Raw genomic sequence first — 11,356 nt, forward strand, 5'->3', positions numbered from 1 at the left:
GTTAGTGGATGTGGAATGGGGGGCGGGGTGTGAATTGGATTGACCACTTTCAACAACAATTTAGCATCAAAGTAAACGTTGAAGATATATATACACTGTGATCCTGCAGTTCTGTTAGTAGGCATATAATCTAGAGAAATTTTGGCACATTTGCACTGTAAAACATGTACCAGAAATTTGTTATAGCAAAAAACTGAAAACAACCAATGTCCATCAACAATAGAAATTCATGCATAAGATAGGACCTATTCATGGCTGGGTGTAGTGGCTCATGCCTGTAATCCCAGCACTTTGGAAGGCCAAGGCGGTGGATCACCTGAGGTCAGGAGTTCAAGACCAGTGTGGCCAACATGGCAAAACCCCATCTCTACTAAAAATACAAAAATTAGCCGGGCATGGTGGTTGGCGCCTGTAATCTCAGCTACTAGAGGGGTGCTGAGACAGGAGAATTGCTCGAACCCGGGAGGCAGAGGTGGAAATAAGCCAAGATCGTGTCACTGCACTACAGCCTAGGCAACAGTGCAAGACTCAGTCTCAAAAAAAAAGCATATTCATACAATGGAAACTAACAAGTGGCAAAAATTAATGAACTGCAGGTCTCTGTATCAACATGAATGTGGCTGTAAAACACAAGGTTGAATAAAATAAGCAAGTCACAGAGAAATGTATGCTTATTATTTCATTTGTATAAAATTTTAAAATAGGTAAAACTAAACAGTTATAATGTTTAAAAATGTATTCACAGATAAACTATTTGAAATAAAACAAGGAATAACTGACACAAAATTTAAGAAAGTGTCTACCTCTTATGGAGAGAAAAGGGATAGAATTAGAAGAAGCACACAGAAGCCATCTCAGATCATGCTACTCCATGCATGATCGTTGGCCCACCAGTATCTGTGTCACCTGGTAACCTGTTAGAAATACAGAATCTCCTAGGGTTTGTATGGTTTTAGGTCTAACATTTAAGTCTTTAATCCACCTTGAATTAATTTTTGTATAAGGTGTAAGGAAGGGATCCAGTTTCAGCTTTCTACTTATGGCTAGCCAGTTTTCCCAGCACCATTTATTAAATAGGGAATCCTTTCCCCATTTCTTGTTTCTGTCAAGTTTGTCAAAGATCAGATGGTTACAGATGTGTGGTATTATTTCTGAGGGCTCTGTTCTGTTCCATTGGTCTATATCTCTGTTTTGGTTCCAGTACCATGCTGTTTTGGTTACTGTAGCCTTGTAGTATAGTTTGAAGTCAGGTAGCGTGATGCCTCCAGCTTTGTTCTTTTGGTTTAGGATTGTCTTGGCAATGCGGGCTCTTTTTTGGTTCCATATGAACTTTAAAGTAGTTTTTTCCAATTCTGTGAAGAAAGTCATTGGTAGCTTAATGGGGATGGCATTGAATCTATAAATTACCTTGGGCAGTATGGCCATTTTCACAATATTGATTCTTCCTATCCATGAGCATAGAATGTTCTTCCATTTGTTTGTGTCCTCTTTTATTTCATTGAGCAGTGGTTTGTAATTCTCCTTGAAGAGATCCGCCACATCCTGTGTAAGTTGGATTCTGGAGTTCACTCATGATTTGGCTGTCTGTCTGTTACTGGTGTATAGGAATGTTTGTGATTTTTGCACATTGATTTTGTATCCTGAGACTTTGCTGAAGTTGCTTATCAGCTTAAGGAGAGTTTGGTCTGAGATGATGGGGTTTTCTAAATATACAATCATGTCATCTGTAAACAGGGACAGATTTACTTCCTCTTTTCCTAACTGAATACCCTTTATTTCTTTCTCTTGCCTGATGGCCCTGGCCAGAACTTCCAACACTATGTTGAATAGCAGTGGTGAGAGAGGGCATCCCTGTCTTGTGCCAGTTTTCAAAGGGAATGCTTCCAGTTTTTGTCCATTCAGTATGATATTGGCTGTGGGTTTGTCATAAATAGCTCTTATTATTTTGAGATATGTCCCATCAATTCCTAATTTATTGTGAGTTTTTAGCATGAAGCGCTGTTGAATTTTGTCAAAGGCCTTTTCTGCATCTATTGAGATAATCATGTGGTTTTTGTCTTTGGTTCTGTGAAAACCTAGGCAATACCATACAAGACATAGGCATGGCCAAGGACTTCATGTCTAAAACACCAAAAGCAATGGCAACAAAAGCCAAAACTGAGAAATGGGATCTAATTAAAGAGCTTCTGCACAGCAAAAGAAACTACCACCAGAGTGAACAGGCAACCTACAGAATGGGAGAAAATTTTTGCAATCTACCCATCTGACAAAGGGCTAATATCCAGAATCTACAAAGAACTTAACAAATTTACAAGAAAAAATCAAACAACCCCATCAAAAAGTGGGCAAAGGATACGAACAGACACTCTTCAAAAGAAGACATTTATGCAGCCAACATCCACATGAAAAAATGCTCATCATCACTGGTCATCAGAGAAATGCAAATCAAAACCACAATGAGATACCATCTCACACCTGTTAGAATGGCAATCATTAAAATGTCAGGAAACAACAGGTGCTGGAGAGGATGTGGAGAAGTAGGAACAGTTTTACACTGTTGGTGGGACTGTAAACTAGTTCAACCATTGTAGAAGACAGTGTGGTGATTCCTCAAGCATCTAGAACTAGAAATACCATTTGACCCAGCGATCCCATTACTGGGTATATACCCAAAGGACTATAAATCATGCTGCTATAAAGACACATGCACACATATGTTTATTGGGGCACTATTCACAATAGCAAAGACTTGGAACCAACCCAAATGTCCATCAATGATAGACTGGATTAGGAAAATGTGGCACATATATACCATGGAATACTATGCAGCCATAAAAAAGGATGAGTTTATGTCCTTTGTAGGGACATGGATGAAGCTGGAAACCATCATTCTAAGCAAACTTTCGCAAGGACAGAAAACCAAACTCCACATGTTCTCACTCATGGTGGGAATTGAACAATGAGAACACTTGGACACAGGATGGGAGACATCACATACCGGGGCCTGACATGTCGTGGTGGGAGGGGGGAGGGATAGTATTAGGAGATATACCTAATGTAAATGACGAGTTAATAGGTGCAGCACACCAACATGGCACATGTATACATATGTAATAAACCTACACGTTGTGCACATGTACCCTAGAACTTAAAATATAATAATAATAAAATAATAAAATAAAATAAAATAAAGAAATACAGAATCTCAGACTCACATACTTACTGAATCAGAATCTACACTTTAAAATGATCCCCAGGTGATACATAAGCTACTAAAGATATTTGTAAAGTTCTATTTCTAATGTGGATGGTGCAAAAATGGGTGTTTATTTTAGCAATATTCTTTAAATGCCAGAAGTTTTAATACACTTTTGCATTTATCATATATTTTATAATTTAATAATATTTTGGGGCCAGGCACCATGGCTCACACCTGTAATCCCAACACTTTGGGAGACCGAGGCAAGTAGGTCGTTTGAGCCCAGGAGTTCAAGACCAGCCTGGGCAACATGGTGAAACCCCGTCTCTATTATAGATTTTTTTAAAAGAAAAATAATATTTTTGAAGTATATAGTTTTAATGATGTTTTATTTTAAAGTATATATAAAGACAGAAACAAAAATGAAGACCGCAAAGATGACAAACTGAAACCAAACCCAGATATTTAGACTCAAAATTCACAGCTATTCTCACGATAATGATAATAATAAGGCCCACTATCTTTTTTTTTTTTTTTTTTTAACATCTCTTGTGCTGCATCAGTAAATAGAACTTTGGTTAGCTTTATGAAATGCACCATCTAACCCCTTGTTTTCTGGGAAAAACAAACGGCAATGACTTGGAGTTAAGAATGGCCCGGCACGGTGGTGGCTCAGGCAGGGGCACGGTGGTGGCTCATGCCTGTAATCCCAGCACTTTGGGAGGCCGAGGCAGGCGGATCACCTGAGGTCGGGAGATCGAGACCAGCCTAGCCAAAACGGTGAAACCCGTCTCTACTAAAAATACAAAAACTAGCGAGGCGTGGTGGCGAGCGCCTGTAATCCCAGCTACTCTGGAGGCTGAGGCAGGAGAATTGCTTGAACCTGCGAGGTGGAGGTTGTGGTGAGTGGAGATCATGCCACTGCATTCCAGCCTGGGCAGCAGAGTGAGACTCCGTTTCAAAAAAAAAATGAATGTGGATACCGCCTCCCTCACGAACACTCATTCGCAGACTGTAAAGCATCCCTCATCCTCCTAGCCACCAAGCATACGGTACCATGTGGCAAAGGTACAGCAAAGATAGGCTTGAGACTCAGGCTCCATCTTTCTCCTCAGTAGCAAAGGAATAAGGTCCACTATCTGAGTGTTTGCCCCAAGACAGTAAGTGAACTGACTCCGATGAATTTATCCATTTCTTTTCTTTTCTTTTTTGAGACGGAGTTTCACTCTGGTCGCCCAAGCTGGAGTGCACTGGCAGGATCTTGGCTCCCTGCAACCTCCGCCTCCCAGGTTCAAGTGATTCTCCTGTCTTAGCCTCCAGAGTAGCTGGGATTACAGGTGCCTGCCACCACGCCCAGCTAACTTTTGTATTTTTTTAGTAGAGACGGTTTCACCAAGTTGGCCAGGCTGGTTTTGACATCAGGTGATCCGCCCACCTCAGCCTCCCAAAGTGCTAGGATGACAGGTGTAAGCCACCGCACCCGGCCGAATTTATCTGTCTCTAATGGTCGTGCTGCAACTGGATGGACAAAATCCCATGATAAAAATCGATAAACTACTAGAAGCTTCAGTGGTTTGATCATTTTCATTTCAATATTCTGGAATGGGGGGTGGGTAGGAAAGCTATTTTCCCATTCAGACAGTCCCTGCCTTTAATAATACATAATGCTTTCCGGGAAAATGTTTTGGAAAGTAGAATGCCTGAAATTTGAACTTTATACTTAAATGTTTTATTTGGTGGGGGAAGGAGGAGGAAGGGAGGAAAGGACGGAATTCAATCCATAGAGCTAGAGAAAAAAATTAACGAAGTCTCAAACATGATATAAATGCTTATCTTGATTTTACATCTGAATGTTACACACTGTGTGCAGATATTTAAACTATTAAAAATAGATTATATTGTATTTTATTTATTTATTTGTATTGAGATGGAGTCTTGCTCTGTCACCGAGGCTGGAGTGTAGTGGCGTGATCTTGGCTCACTGCAACCTCCGCCTCCCAGATTCAAGCGATTTTCCTGCCTCAGCCTCCCGATTAGCTGAGACTACAGGCATGCGCCACTACGCCCAGCTAATTTTTGTATTTTTAATAGAGGCGGGGTTTTACCACGTTGTTTGGCCACGATGGTCTCGATCTCTCAACCTCGTGATCCGCCCGCCTCGGCCTCCCAAAGTGCTGGGATTACAGGTGTGAGCCACTGCACCCAGCAAAAACAGATTACATTTTTTTGCCATCAAATTTAATTTTCTGGTGTATCAAATTTAATTTTCTAGTGTATCCTTGCAACTCAAAATCCTCGTTCATTCAGTTTACTTGAAATGATATTTGGCATATTCCTTCTCTCAGGGTTCATAAAGTACCAAGGAATAAGAATGGGACAGAGAGGGATACCTGCATATTGGCATTTACTATAACATCTTATTCCCATTTGCTTTCCAACTGCCAAACCATGTTGATCATATTTATGACTCCATGTCCCAAAAGGAAAGCCTCTCCAGGCTCTCAGCTACTCCTTTTTCCCTCTCAGAGGGCAGTGGGCACATCCATCCACTCTCCCATGCCACTCTGGGTCCACAGGAATATTGTCTCAGACCTTCTCTGCCTGGCACTGCCACACGAACATTTCTTCTCAATGTCTACACTTCAAAAAGTACAGAAGCAGCCGAATGGGGTGACTCACACCTGTAATCCCAACACTTTGGTAGGCCGAGGTGGGCAGATCACAGGTCAAGAGATAGAGACCATCCTGGCCAACATGGTGAAACCTCATCTCTACTAAAAATACAAAAAAATTAGCTGGGCTTGGTGGTGCACGCCTGTAGTCTCAGCTACTGGGGAGGCTGAGGCAGGAGAATCACTTGAACCTGGGAGGCGGAGGTTGCAGTGAGCCAAGATCATGCCACTGCACTCGAACCTGGGTGACAGAGTGAGAAAAAAAAAGAAAAAGAAAAAAGGTACAGAGGTTCTAGCAAGTTGGGCCACTGGATGGATTCCTCCTTAAAGATTCACCAGACTTAGAGCTCACTTCTCCTCTGACTGCCTTCACTTTACAAGTCTAAGGAATTTGTTTCTAGTCTTTAAGAGAAAAGAAGGCACTGGAAAAACTGGCTCTGACACAGACACGCTTATGTGTCTGTGGTTAAGGCCTGAGTTTATTCTCTGGGTTATTCTCTGACTTTATTCTCAGGATGGTTCTAGCTTTTGAAGTTCAAAAGTTTTTTAATCACAAAGGTTTTATCTCTGCCTTGAGTTTCCAAAACATATTTTAAACCTCAAAGGCCAAGGATTGACTTCTTTGGTATCTGCACTATGCTGCAACAACCCTATCCCGAAGCATGGCTGCCAAGAGGTCAAGTTTGAACTGGGAAGGACCCCTGGGTGCAAAAAATATATATTATCTGGAAATAAAACCTGATATATCAAAATAATATTCTGCTACACGTAATTGTAAAGATCCACACATTTGTTCCATGACTGCACCTTATTTTTAGCCACAAGCTTTGCCAACATACTTATAACATTTTGTACATGTGTTTTAAGTTTGTTTTCTTTTGTAATTGAACACAGTTGTCAGATCTGCTTAAATTTGATAAGCATCAAAATTTACTGTTTTTGGCATACTGAATGATAGCTTCCTTTGACACAATTGGAAAATCATTAACATCAGCACTTTATTTTTCCATTTCCACTATACTTTTATAAATAAGGGCAAATATGCAACAAAATGTTCAAGTAACTACACAGACATTGCCATATTTAGATGGCAACACTGCTAAAATGAAACTATGGGCTGGCAGACGACAGTAACATAATGTAACTTGAAATAGTTATTTGTCTACTAAAATAAGAAAGTCAAAATTTGGTATAGAAAAGTTTAGAAGTGTTTATGTATAATATATGGAAATGATAGTCATATAAAAGCTAATGACTACCTGCATTTTGATTCATTAATTTTTGTTCATCTTCACCTGGCTCCATATCTCTTAAATATAAACAATTATTTAAAAAATTATTTGTAACAGCTTTATTTAGATACAATTCACATACCATACAATTCACCCATTTAAAGTATATAATTCAGAGGCCGAGGTTGGTGGATCACTTGAGGTCAGGAGTTCGAGACCAGCCTGGCCATCATGGTGAAACCTCATCTCTACTAAAAATACAAAAATTTGTGGGGCGTGGTGGTGAGTACCTGTAATCCCAGCTACTCGGGAGGCTGAGCCACAAGAATCGCTTGAACCCGGGAGGTGGAGGTTGCAGTGAACCGAGATCATGCCATTGTACTGCAGCCTGGGCAACAAGAGTGAAACTCTCTCAAAAAATAAAATAAAACTAAAGTATACAATTGAATGATTTTTAGTGTATTTACAGAGCTGTACAACCATCCCACAATCAATTTTAGAAAATTTTCATTATCCCAAAAAGAAGCCCTGTACTCTTTTTTTTTTTTTTTTTTTTTTTGAGACGGAGTCTCGCTCTATCTCCCAGGCTGGAGTGCAGTGGCCGGATCTCAGCTCACTGCAAGCTCCGCCTCCTGGGTTTACGCCATTCTCCTGCCTCAGCCTCCCGAGTAGCTGGGACTACAGGTACCCGCCACCTCGCCCGGCTAATTTTTTTGTATTTTTAGTAGAGACGGGGTTTCACCGTGTTCGCCAGGATGGTCTCGATCTCCTGACCTCGTGATCCGCCCGTCTCGGCCTCCCAAAGTGCTGGGATTACAGGCTTGAGCCACCGCGCCCGGCCAGAAGCCCTGTACTCTTTAGCCACCATCTGCCAATCCCTCTATACTCCGCAGTTCTTCGCAATCACTAGTCTACTTTCTGTCACAATAATTTGCCTATTTTGACATTTTATATAAATGGAATCACAAAAAACTGTGTTAGAGATGGGTTTCTTTCACTTAACTAAATGTTTCTAAGTTTATCCATGAACTACCTTGTGTCAGTACTTCATTCCTTCTTATGGCTGAATAATATTCCATTGTATGGATACATGGCTACACTACTCTTTATTTATCTATTTATTTATCAGTTAGTAGATATTGAGATTGTTTCTACCTTTCAGCTATTGTGAACAATACTGCTATTAACATTCATGTACAAATTTTTGCATGAACATATATTTTCAATTCTCTTGGTTATACATCTAGGAGAGGAATTGCTGGGCTATAGGGAAACTGTGTTTAACCTTTTGAGGAATTGTCAGACTGATTTCCAAAGTGGCTGCATCATTTTACCTTTCCACCAACAGTGCCTGAGGGTTTCAATTTCCCCACATTCTCACCAACATTTGTTATTATCTGTCTTCTATTATTATAGCCATCCTAATGAATATGAAACAGTATCTCATTGTGGTTGTGATTTGCATATTCTGATAACTAAAATCTCGAGCACCTTTTCATGTGCTTATAGGCCATTTTGATATCTTCTTTGGAAACAACTGTCTATTCCAATCCTGTGCTCATTATTAGTTGGGTTATTTATCTTTTTATTATTGACTTATAAGAGTTCTTATACAATCTAGATAAAAATCCTTTAACCAATATGTGATTTTCAAATATTTCACCCATTGACTAGTTTTCGTTTTCATTCTCTTGTTAATGTCCTTTAATTTATTTTTCTATGTTTTTCTAGAATTTTTTTATTATTATTATACTTTAAGTTCTAGGGTACATGTGCACAACATACAGGTTTCTTACATATGTATACAGGTGTTGGTTTGCTGCACCCATTAACTCATCATTTACATTAGGTATTTCTCCTAATGCTACCCCTCCCCCACTGTCCCACCCCATAACAGGCCCCAGTGTGTAATGTTCCCCGCCCAGTGTGCAAGTGTTCTCATTGTTCAATTCCCACCCTGAGTGAGAACATGCGGAGTTTGGTTTTCTGTCCTTGCGAAAGTTTGCTTAGAATGATGGTTTCCAGCTTCATCCATGTACTTAGAAAGGACATAAACTCATCCTTTTTTATGGCTGCATAGTATTCCATGGTATATATGTGCCACATTTTCTTAATCCAGTCTATCATTGATAGACATTTGGGTTGGTTCCAAGTCTTTGCTATTGTGAATAGTGCCCCAATAAACATGCATGTGCATGTGTCTTTATAGCGGCATGATTTATAATCCTTTGGGTATATCCCCAGTAATGGGATCACTGGGTCAAATGGTATTTCTAGTTCTAGATGCTTGAGGAATCACCACACTGTCTTCTACAATGGTTGAACTAGCTTACAGTTCCACCAACAGTGTAAAACTGTTCCTCTTTCTCCACATCCTCTCCAGCACCTGTTGTTTCCTGACATTTTAATGATTGCCATTCTAACAGGTGTGAGATGGTATCTCATTGTGGTTTTGATTTGCATTTCTCTGATGGCCAGTGATGATGAGCATTTTTTCATGTGGATGTTGGCTGCATAAATGTCTTCTTTTGAAAAGTGTCTGTTCATATCCTTTGCCCACTTTTTGATGGGGTTGTTTGATTTTTTTTCTTGTAAATTTGTTAAGTTCTTTGTAGATTCTGGATGTTAGCTCTTTGTCAGATGGGTAGATTGCAAAAATTTTCTCCCATTCTGTAGGTTGCCTGTTCACTCTGATGGCAGTTGCTTTTGCTGTGCAGAAGCTCTTTAGTTTAATTATATCCCATTTGTCTATTTTGGCTTTTGTTGCCATTGCTTTTGGGGTTTTAGTCATGAAGTCCTTGCCCATGCCTATGTCCTGAATGGTATTGCCTAGGTTTTCTTCTAGGGTTTTTATGGTTTTAGGTCGAATATCTAAGTCTTTAATCCATCTTGAATTAATTTTTTTATAAGGTGTAAGGAAGGGATCCAGTTTCAGCTTTCTACTTATGGCTAGCCAATTTTCCCAGCACCATTTATTAAATAGGGAACTCTGTCCCCATTTCTTATTTTTGTCAGGTTTGTCAAAGATCAGATGGTTGTAGATGTGTGATGTGATTTCTGAGGGCTCCGTTCTGTTCCATTGGTCTATATCTCTGTTTTGGTACCAGTACCATGCTGTTTTGGTTACTGTACCTTGTAGTATAGTTTGAAGTCAGGTAGCGTGATGCCTCCAGCTTTGTTCTTTTTGCTAAGGATTGTCTTGGCAATGCAGGCTCTTTTTTGGTTCTATATGAACTTTAAAGTAGCTTTTTCCAATTCTGTGAAGAAAGTCATTGGTAGCTTGATGGGAATGGCATTGAATCTATAAATTACCTTGGGCAGTATGGCCATTTTCACAATGTTGATTCTTCCTATCCATGAGCATGGAATGTTCTTCCATTTGTTTGTGTCCTCTTTTATTTCATTGAGCAGTAGTCTGTAGTTCTCCTTGAAGAGATCTTTCACATCCCTTGTAAGTTGGATTCCTAGGTATTTTATTCCCTTTGTAGCAATTGTGAATGGGAGTTCACTCATGATTTGGCTATTTGTCTGTTATTGGTGTATAAAAATGCTTGTGATTTTTGCACATTGATTTTGTATCCTGAGATTTTGCTGAAGTTGCTTATCAGCTTAAGGAGATTTTGGGCTGAGATGATGGGGTTTTCTAAATATACAATCATGTCATCTGCAAACAGGGACAATTTGACTTCCTCTTTTCCTAATTGAATACCCTTTATTTCTTTCTCTTGCCTGATTGCCCTGGCCAGAACTTCCAACACTATGTTGAATAGGAGTGGTGAGAGAGGGCATCCCTGTCCTGTGCCAGTTTTCAAAGGGAATGCTTCCAGGTTTTGCCCATTCAGTATGACACTGGCTGTGGGTTTGTCATAAATAGCTCTTATTATTTTGAGATACATTTAATCAATACCTAGTTTGTTGAGAGTTTTTAGCATGAAGGGCTGTTGAATTTTGTCAAAGGCCTTTTCTGAATCTATTGAGATAATCATATGGTTTTTGTCTTTGGTTCTGTTTATGTGATGGATTACTTTTATTGATTTGCGTATGTTGAACCAGCCTTGCATCTCAGGGATGAAGCCAACTTGATCTTGGTGGATACGCCTTTTGATGTGCTGCTGGATTCAGTTTGCCAGTATTCTATTGAGGATTTTCACATCAATGTTCATCAGGGATATTGGTCTAAAATTCTCTTTTTTTGTTGTGTCTCTGCCAGGCTTTGGTATCAGGATGATGCTGGCCTCATAAAGTGAGTTAGG

The sequence above is a fragment of the Chlorocebus sabaeus genome, chromosome 1 (genome assembly GCF_047675955.1).
Source record: "Chlorocebus sabaeus isolate Y175 chromosome 1, mChlSab1.0.hap1, whole genome shotgun sequence".
In the NCBI taxonomy this organism is placed as follows: Eukaryota; Metazoa; Chordata; class Mammalia; order Primates; family Cercopithecidae; genus Chlorocebus; species Chlorocebus sabaeus.